At 51.1% G+C, this 10124-nt stretch overlaps 1 protein-coding gene across 5 annotated transcripts in view; it reads left to right on the forward strand.

Annotated features, from left to right (window-relative positions):
- FAM214B (family with sequence similarity 214 member B) overlaps positions 1-10124 on the forward strand; it is a 33022-nt gene that overhangs the window by 8115 nt on the left and 14783 nt on the right. Inside the window, exon 1 of one of the 5 annotated variants that reach the window (XM_017746628.1) lies at positions 8192-8202. The exons of the other annotated variants lie outside the window; for them this stretch is intronic. The gene's annotated coding sequence lies outside the window, so the exon portion shown is untranslated. Of the gene's footprint in view, positions 1-8191; positions 8203-10124 lie in introns of those variants that run through there. 5 annotated transcript variants of the gene reach the window in all.

A 10124-nucleotide genomic window follows, 5' to 3' on the forward strand; every position in this document is an offset into this window, starting at 1 on the left:
ATGACAGTGTTGGAGTAACTGAGTAAAATGCGGTGGTGTTTCCGGAGGAAGGCTGCTATCAGAGGCCATCCCTGTAGCAGAGGCTGGAAGCAAGGAGGAACAGTTTACCAGGAAATGCCTGTGTTCATGCACTGGGCACTTTTGGGAAGGAAAAGGCATCTCGCCGTTAAAGCTTCCTCGCTACAGGACTCCAAACATTCCTGGTGAAGCTCTTTGAGCAGTAGTGAGAATGCTGCCCTCCAGAGCCTGGGAAAGGTCTGACCAAAGTGGTGGTCTGGAGAGAAAAGGCAATATCTGTCCTTAAGTGAACCTTCAAGTGCTATTTTTGGAGTGTGGGGGTTTTTTTGGTTTTTTTGGTTTTTTGGGGTTTTTTTTGTTTTTGTTTGTTTGTTTGTTTGTTTTGGTTTTTTTGTTTGTTTTTTTTTTGTTTTTTGTTTTTTTTTTTTTTTTTTTTTTTTTTTGTTTTTTTTTTTTTTTTTTTGGTTTGTGGTTTGGGCTTTTTTTGGTACTGAAAAGAAAAGGTATCACTTGTGCAAATCTGTGTAAGGAAAGAGAGAATTTCCTTTGGAGTGAGCTGGTGTGAAACTTGATACGTCTCTGATGTGTGTTAACAGAGAAATGAAAAGATAGTACCATAAAGTGATAGGGGATAATGAATTTCATCTAGTATTATGTTGTCCTGGGAGACAGGGCTGGGGCAAGGGTATTGCAATAATGTTACGCTTTGCATGTCAATAACAGCAAATACCACCTTAACACACTTCCCTGGGGAGGGGTGAAAGGGTCAGTTTTCAGAGAGTCCCCAGGAAGGTGGAGCGAGGCAATCAAGAAGACAGGAGCCTGGGAAAAGATGCCCGGAGACTTAAAGATGAGCGGTGTGTAATAACTGTGCATCTTTTGCAGCTTGAGTTCTGCTTTCCCATTCCATGTCCCAGCTGAACTGGGCAATGCTGGGCTCTTAGCCTCACTGCAATCTTGAGAAACGTACTAAAGAAACCCTAGCTTTAATAACATTCATGAGATGTCTGACCCAGAGCCTGAATGAACAAATCTTTAAGTTCTCTGTCTACAAGGCAGATGGATGGGTGGTGGTTTGTTACTGCACCAGTCAGGGATTTTAAAGGGTTCTGCTGTGGGTGAACACTGCTGTAGACCTGGTCCCAGGAAGCTTAACTGGTTAGCAGGCCCTCAAAAGGGTTTCTGTAGGTGTGTGATAAAAACAGAGAGCCTGAGGTCAGTACCTGGAAACTTACCAGCTCCTAGAGCTGGACCAGAGTGTCAAGTCTTTACTCAAACACATGAATCTTTTAAGGTAAACAATGCCACAACTTGTTCTCAATGAAACAACCAGTCCCCTACCAGCCTTTTGAGATGTAGGGCACTCTTCTGATTTATAATGCTCTATCTGGATCTTTAATTTTTAAATTTTTTTTTCTGGGCTATGCTAAGTTACTGCATGTCCTGGTCCCCTCTGGTGGCAGAGAGCACGTGAGTCAGTTTGTGGGGCCAGATGTAGCCCAGCAGAGCTAGGTGCAGTCCATATGGCCAAGCAGCAGACTGAGGCCAACTGCTGCTTGAAGAGAGGTGGGAACAGAGGAGGCTCACAATTGGGAAAGCTGATGGATGTAGAACATGTGGGTACCTTTTTATCCCTCCCCATCACTGGGGTTCTCAGAGGTCTCAGTACCACCTTTGCCCTACTCCACGCTGTGCCAGGGGCTGGGGGCTGCCCACCCACTCTCCTTCCTTGGGGCAGGGCCAGCATGCTGTGACTCAGTTTCCCTGAAGCCTGAGGAGAAGGAGAGGGGTGGAGCGGGACCGGAAAGGGGCAGAGGGGAAGTTACAGCAGCTGGTAGGAAATGGCATTTTGGGGTGCTGCAAGGTGGCCCTACTCCATCTTGTTTGCCGGGGTGGTGTTTTGGGGTACAAGCAGGCTCTGTCTGTCATGGAGCTGGTGTTTCAGGATGTTGCTGGGCAGCTCTGTTCCAGCTGCAAAGCTGGCATTTTTGGCAGCCCTTGATCCATACTGCCTTTTCTTGTGCCAGGGATCATGCTAGGAAGGGAGAGCTGGCTGTACTTTCCATGTCCTCTGCATTCCCGTGTGCAGGGTGTATAATTATGCACAGTCCCATGGCACTGCTTCCCCTGGCATGTGACTTTGGGCTGCTGGTCAGGATGTGGGTCTGAGCTTATCTCAGACAAGGCCAGAATCAGCGTGCAGGCTGTGTAACAGCCTGGTATCCCTCGCTGGCTCTGATTTGCTCCTGGTCATGGAGCAATGGGGGGCAGCAGCAGAGGAGTCCTTGCAAGACTGACAGTGGGGGTGCCCAGTCCCAGCTGCTTCCTTCATCTGCCCTGTTCCTCTGTGTGACCCCAAAGCTGCATGCATGGAGCATGTTTTGTAATGAAGCTGCTGAACTGAGGGGAGGCAGAGCAAAACCAGGAGACTATAAAGAGGTGTAAGTCCAACCCCTGCCTGTGTCACTGCAGCAGTGTGAGGTACAGTAGTTTGTAATGATGATGCACATGGCCAGAGACATCCCTCCCACCCTGTTGTGAGTATCTGATGCATGGCACCAGCAGATTGTCAGTACAGTTCTTTTGTAAGTGGAGGGCAGGTCCAGCTTCCCATGGATGCTGCAAACTGCCTAGCTTCTGTGAATCTCTCTTCATTTGAGGCAGTGCCCTAAGGGTTAAGCCATGGTTGTGGGATAGGGTTTGTAACAGGAACAAAGAGGGCTTTTAAGGTCTGTGTTGGCCTAGGAATAGAGGGAATTGATTGAGCCTTTCCCAGTGTGTTGAATTACAAAGGTCATGGAGACCCTTTTGCTGGGAGGCAGCAGCCTTTGAGCTCCCTGCTGGAAGTGGGGCAGAGAGAAAAGAAACTGTGAAAGTCAGTGAGAGCAGCTTAGTGGAGAGCTTTAAGACCAGGTAAAAACTGGAACTGTATCGTGGGATAAATAATTATTGAACACAATGCTGGGTACCTTCTGCCCTGGAATTTTTGGGTGCTTTGGTTTTGTTCCACCTTCTTCCCCCTATTGCATTTACAGCTGCCCCCACACGTGGCACCTGAATTTGCAGCATCACTGGTGTAGCCAGAACTTGGGCCTCTCCAACCTGCTCGAGGCTGGTGAAGGCAGCAGAGGGTAAAAGGCAGTGGCTGTAAGGGGAGATCTTTCCAAAATGCAGAAGACGAGACAGGCCCTGGTGCCTACAGGCACATTTTGCCTTGACAGAAGAGGAAGCTTCATATGGGCCCAGGCTAAAACTGGATTTTTCATGGTAGTTGAGCAGGAAAGCCCAAATCTAGCTGGTTTCGAAGCCCCTCTTCTTAATGTTGTGTGTTCAGGATGTCCCATGGGGCACAGCAGCAGAGGGTCCAGGAAAAAGAGCTAGGGAGGGAATGGATGGCAGAAACCTCTGTTTCCCTTCCTGCAGCAAGAGGAAAAGTGGACACAGGTAGTTTCCATCTTAAGCTTTGGATGGCATGAGCCATCCAGCTAACCTACCCAAGATAGGTATGCAAAAAAGTGGTTTAGTCCTTAAAACTCTCAGGTTTTAAGTGCTAGCTTAGCAGGAATTTGGCCATTCACTGGCACAAGCGTGCTCCCCGAGCTGATCTTTCATTTAAAGTAGTTCCACTTCTGGTCTTTATGTTGGATGAGATGACCTCAGATGTGATTTTTGGAGTAAAGGATTGTTTGGGCTCTGCCTGGGAGATGAAAGCTGGTTCGAGGGAGTACCCCATGAGGGTCTGTGCAGCCAACACCTAAGTTAGCAGCCTAGAGGCTTCTCTACTTTTTCAAGCACTAGAAGGGCAGGACTGTGGGACCACAGAGCTGCATGAGAAGGGGGGCTTGTTTTGGAGCTCTCACAGACCAGAACATTTGTTCACCTTGGTAGCCAGCCTGTTCTCAGAGTCATTCTCTGTGTCTGTCCCAGTAACCAGGAACTGTTTCAGCAGAAGCATCAACTTCATGGACTTGTTGCTGCTTAGCATTGACATTGAGAAAGCCTGAATTCCTCCATCTATTGTTTCTCCAAATCCTCTCTCTCACCCTGTCCTTTGGTATCACCTGTGCTGCAGAAGCCTGCCACTAACATAAAGATGGGTGGACAACTGGGCTCCTCTCTGCTGTTAGTTCCCAGGTTGCTGACTTGGCAATTTGAAGACAGCAGGGTCTACTCACTGTATTTTGGGTGGACACTCTGCCACTCTTTTTGGCCACCCAGGCTGCAGAAGGAGAACATGAGGCACTTGCAAGGGTTCCCCTTCGTGTGGGAGCGATGTCAGAATCAAGGGCTGCTTGGCTGCCTCTGCTCTGCTCCTTCTCCCAGATGGAGAGGGGTGTTGCAAATGGGATGTTACCCCTCTGTTAGTCACAAAGGCGGGTGTGGCAGGAAAGTCTGGCTCAAAAGTCAGTCAGTCTGGCTCAAACTGGATCAGTCCCCAGCTGCTTAACTGGATGTGGGGCAGTTCCTCAGCTTCCTCTGTCCCCAGGGGCTGTGTCAGGGAGCTGACCATGTCCAAGAACTCATATAGGTTGTTGCTGCTCTCTCAGGGGCTCCCAGAGTTTGTAGGCAAGCCCATCTTTTCAGTGGTGGCAGGCTGATTTAAGCATGTGCATTTAAATTGCTGGGTCTGTCCTGCTGGTGCCTGCTGAGTTTCATTCAGGAGCTTGCCTAGTTGCTGTGACCTTGGTGACACTGTGATCATGGTGTTGGCCCTGCTGACACATGGTGAGCACTATGGATCTCCCCCCTGCTTCCTTAAAAGAGACCCAAAGTACTGGAGCATCCTGATGAGAGGAGGAGTGGTGTGCAGGGGAAGCTGCTGGAGCTTATAAGGAAGCCATGGGACAAAAACTTGTATTTCTTTGTCCTGAGAGAGAGAAGAGGCTCTGATATACGTAGTGAGGATCAAAAATTTAAAAGTCCAGGGAGAAGCAGCAGTTCTGGCATACAATCCTAAGCTTTGGCAGAAAATCGTTCTTTGTGCCTATTAATATGTGACATTCCAGTCCAAAGTGTCGTCCCTCGCTCCCTGGCCAAAGCGTGGTTTACTTTGGCCTTAATTCCTGGGTGTCAGGGCCTTCTGTCCCAGCTGGGGCTGCATGACCCTGCTGAAGACGTATTGCTTGACTGACTTGTTCTCTTGCAGCATCAGCAAGGCTTGTCCTGAGTATCCTGTGTGCGGCTGCAGGCAGAATGCTGCAGCTGGCGAAGTGCTCCTGGGTGGAAGGGACCAGAGCCCCTTGTCAGCATGACTGTGACCCATAGGATGTGGAGAGGAAAGGGTGAGAGAAGAGCCTGTATGATCCCAATGATTTTCTGTTGTAGTCAACAGGAAATGGATCAGAGGCAGACAGGCAGAGGCACAGGTCTGTGAATGGGTGTGCTGCACAGAGCAGCATCTCCTGCTCACACTACAGCTCTCCTGTGCTCAGACACAGGTGGATGTGCAGAGCCCCTTGCTCTGCTGTCTGGGAGGTGTGCCACAGCTCTCACTGGGCTTGGCACAGCTGCACAGTGCCATCTTCCTCTGTCTGCTCTGGTCTCTCCCAGGAGACTGAGGTTACCTGGACAGCCCTCAGAAATGCTTAGCAGGTGGAGGCAATGTATGTGGCTTAGGAGCAGGCCAGGGTATGGAAAAGAGGGGAGGGAAAGGATGTGGGGCAAAGCCTGTTTGAGCCTCAGCCCCAAGCATTAGGGAATCGCCAGTCAGACAAGCAGCCTGCAGAGGATCTGTGTGTATGTAGATCATGTGCGTGACTTGCACTGTCCACACTCAGGAACTGGCCAAGCCTGTGGGCCCTGCATGCACTGTGGCATTAGCTGATGCCAGCTGACCGTAGCCATGCTTAGAAGTCATTTTGTGTCTCCCAGAAATCTGTCCACCTGGAGAGTGAAACTGGGAAGGGGCACAGCCTGGGGGGGGCATGTTTGACTGTACCCAAAGGCAGTTTAGCTGGCAGACATCTTGCTTGTGGATCTGAGCTGTGGCAGTGCTGGGTAACCCTCCCACAGCCAGCAGTGGAGGGCTGATAAAGGGAATAGGTTTGCCTGGAAGGCAGCCTCAGAGCCTGGAGGAAGCCATCCCCTAGCATTGCTCCTTATCTTGGCAGTGCTGGCACAGAACAGCACTCCCAGCCTGCCTCTCTGCCCCTTCTCCCCACAATGGACTTGAGCCAGCAGTGTCACCTCTGCCCCTCGGGCTGCTGGGTGCTGCAGGGGGCGAGGGTTCTGGCATGGCCAGGCCAGGCTCCCTGCCCAGTTTGCTGCCTTGCAGAGTCCATGTCATTGCCCATGTTGCACATGCACACTCTCACACACTCTCTTCATACACGGGGCTGTGGCAGAGATGAGTTAGTCAGGAGGGGGTGAATCACAGGGGAATGAGTCAGTGGGAAGCAGAAGGCGGGTCCAGGACAGGGCCTTCAGGGAGCCCAAGGGTCTGGCAGCTCGTGCTGAGCCCCTGGGAGATGGGCTGAGGGTGCCAGAGGGGAGCTGGGAAAGCTGCAGGGTTTAGCAGGTGGAGGCAATGCCTGTGCCTCGGGAACAGGCCAGGATCTTAGCTACATGCTGAATTCCAGCTGTGAGTATGTTGCTGTCCTGGAAAGGCTTGGGGCATTTGTGGTGCTGAGGCTTTCCCAAAGAGGAGCACTGCAAGGGAGCAGTCTGGCACAGGTATGCCTGCCTCCAGTGAATGGGGTGGATCTTCATCCCCACGCAGGCAGTGGGGTGTCCAGCCAGTTCAGGCAAGCTGAGCAGTTCTCTATCAGATCCTGCCCAATTGTCTGAGAAAGCAGATGCAGGATGGAAAAATGAGTGATACTTTCTGGGACAGAGAATGATAAATAGCTCTGGATTGAGTGAAGACAGCATGAAGGAAGAGCTGGGATGTAGATAATACACTGGAGATTTGGGGACATGGTTAGTTGTTGGCTCCAAAACCTCTTGTGTGACCTGGGCTCTGCTGCAGACCCTTGAGGGTATTGCAGGGGTCCCAGATGGCTGCTTCCCTCAGTGAGGGACCTGCTCTGGGCTGTTGACTTTCCATCTAGCACAGCTGGTCTCTGCTGAGTTGGATTCCTAATTGTCCTGCTCATCACTCCTGAAGACAGGTCCCTCGTGGGCATGGTGGAGGCAGCTTTGGTATCAGAGCTACAGTAGTACAACCAAAGCTCTCTGTGTCTAGGGCCAAACTTCTTGGAGCAGGTACTTGGGAATTCTCTCTTGGAATAACATAGGTGTATTGCAGCAGGCACTGGTATTGCTACCAACCAGAGCAAGGATCGGAGGATACTTGAACAAATCAGCCCCCGCTGATCTCAGTGTTGAGGTGAGTCTCTTTTTTCAACACCCCCAAGGTATGCAGGTGCAGGTACCTCCCGTCCTTCCTGGTGGCACCCTTGGCTGGGCAGGATGGAGCCCAGCAGGCTCCAACAGTCTGCAGAGATGAGATGGAGCTCTGGCTTCTTGTGTGCTGCAGTGGGCAGAGGCTGAGAGTGGTGGGCTTGTGCCGCCTGGGAGAGGGAAGGCAGCGAAGGAGGCTCTTGCTGCTGCTGCAAACTGTGGGTTTGCAGTGAAGCTGCAGCTTGGCTCTCTTGAGAAGTGCCCAGGGGCAGGATGAGAAGCAGTGGCACACAAGGGAAGTTCCAATTAGATGTTAGGAAAAATATTTCTCTGCAAGGCAGTTAGGCTTTGGAGTAGGGCCCAGAGAAGGGAGGCAGTTTCCACACTTGGTGACTTTCAGCTCCTGGCATGGGCAAACCATTGCTTGAACTTGGCTCTGCTGTTAGCGCGATTGGACCCAAACCCTCTGAGGTCCCTTCCCACTGTTGTTCCTCAGTTCTGCAGTTCTCAGGTTGCTTGGCTATGTCACATGTTATGGACTATTGGATTGGCCAGCTTGAAGGCACATGGAGGGCTTGGGGTCTTGTTCTGTCTGTCCCCTTCTCACTTGGACTCACCTGTATGGTATTAGCAGTGGTGGGAGATGGAGGCACTGCCTTAGGAGTGTTGCTCAGCTCATTCACTTGCCCCAGTCTCCCTTAGCTGGAGCACACATCTCTCTGGAATTCGGCATTATTTCCTCTCCACATGAGCACAAGAAGCCAGTGGGCAGTGAAGCACAGGATGTAAAGCATCCTCCTTGCTCTGCTGGAAGCACAGAGCTGTGATATGTAGGGGGTGCTGGTGTTTTTGGAAGGCTCCTGAGGAGGCTGGCCTCCAGCCCTCCAGATGGAAGGTTTATCTTCCCCATGATGCCTGTCCCAGAGATAGTGGCGATTGGAAGGGAAATCACTGGTAGCTTTTTTAAAGGTTCCAGCTGTTTGACCATCCTCAGCAGATGGATGCTGAGATGAGCCCAAAGGACTGTCTGGAAAGAATTATTTGCTCACAGTATTTTCTGTTTCTTTGCCAGCCTTTTATTCTCATGGCTGCTCTTTTCCTGCTCCTGTCCTGCTGCAAGGCTGGCTGCTGGCAGTCTTATGAGTCTTGTCTTCAGGAACAACTTCACTCTGCGATTTATTGTGTCTCCGAGCTTTGACCTGGTATCTAATGCTGCAGAAGCCCATGTCTGGTATGTAAGTGTTCAGAGGGTGTTTACAGTGTTTGGCCCATCCTGTCTGCAAGAGTAATGAACCAGAGCAAAGGGGTCTGCTTATAGCCATGGTGCCTGGGTTAAGCTGACCTGCAGCAGTAGCTACATATGCTTTCTTGTTTGGCAGAGGCTGGGTGGATGTCCAGGCTCCCTTTATGTAGGTTTTCAAGGTCTAGAACATTCTCGTAAACCTGTGTTAGTCCCCAGATCCCTTCTGAAGTTGCTCCTTTCAGTCTTTCCCTCAGGCTTGTTGACACTGGGCTGCCATTGCCCTGTGTGCTCTGCTCTCCCTTCCTTGGCAGTCCACTCAATACTGCTCTGGGCATGCTTGCTTTAGTAGGATGTCCCTGTCACAGCACCCCCTGTGCATCAGGAGCAGCAGGATCTGGTGGCTTGGGCCTGAGGTTTGTTCCCAGCTGCGGGAACAAGTGCTGTGTGGCAGGGGATGAGCTGGTTTCTGGTAATCCAGGGAGAGCTCTTAGGCCTCTCACAGGCTCTGTCTCCTTAGGAGGGTCAGGTCTAGAAGGACATCTGTGTCCTCAGTGGCATGGATCAACCATCAGGTTGAAGGTGTTTTTCACCTAGTTGCCTCTGCTGTCTGTAGGACCCCAGGGGTGGTTCACTCTGTATGGACCAGGAGGTTTGCAGTTTCACAGGACATAATAGGAGCTGGACTGCGTCTCCTGTGCTGCCTTTATATGAATATGCCTACAGTCAGAATTCCAGTCCCTGCTACCCCCACATTTCCCTTCTTAGGGCCTTCTGCTCTCATGTGTTTGTCTTCATTATGGGCAACAGTGTCAGTGTTTAATGACAGCTGTGACAACCTGTTCGTAATTCCAGCAGGGTGTTTCTCTCTCACTTTCAGTCCTACAGGAAAGAGAGGTTTTCCTTTTCTGTGACAAGATGCAGGACATTGAATTCATGGTGGAAATACTCCTTGCCTGCAGTAGCCCTGGTTGTGTCCATCTTCTTAAAATCAAAGATGGACAAAGCCTCACCCTTATGGCCCAAATACCTGCCCAGCACATGCCATCACTCTGGCCTGTGCTAGACTTGAGCCTTTCTAAATCGCAGCTGGAAAAGGATGGATTGGGTGGCTGTGCACAGCTCTCTGTGTGTGTGTGTGTGTGTGGTATCTCCTCCCCCTGTGCCACGTACATGTCTAGTACGGGGAGTGGAAAAGATGCTGAATGTCCCCACAGCTGCTGCAGCCTTATCTGCAGGCTGCAGCTTGGTAACCAAGCGGGAGGCCCGAGTGCCTGTGCTCAAGCACCTCCCTTGGAGGGCTCTTACAGTAAAAGGAAGTGTATTGCAAGAGGGCTTGCGGTGGGGAGGGGCAGTTCCCACGGGGCAAATGCTGCAGTGCACAATCCTTGCTGCCCTCCCCACTGCAGGCCATTTGCCTACTCTCTCTTCCAACGTGTAGCTTTGACACCCGGAGCTGATCAGAGCAATTCAGCATCCCTGGGATTTCCTCCTCTGCCCTGAGGTGCCAGGTGACTGTTTGGAG

The sequence above is a fragment of the Corvus brachyrhynchos genome, unplaced genomic scaffold (genome assembly GCF_000691975.1).
Source record: "Corvus brachyrhynchos isolate BGI_N302 unplaced genomic scaffold, ASM69197v1 scaffold139, whole genome shotgun sequence".
Lineage (NCBI taxonomy): Eukaryota > Metazoa > Chordata > Aves > Passeriformes > Corvidae > Corvus > Corvus brachyrhynchos.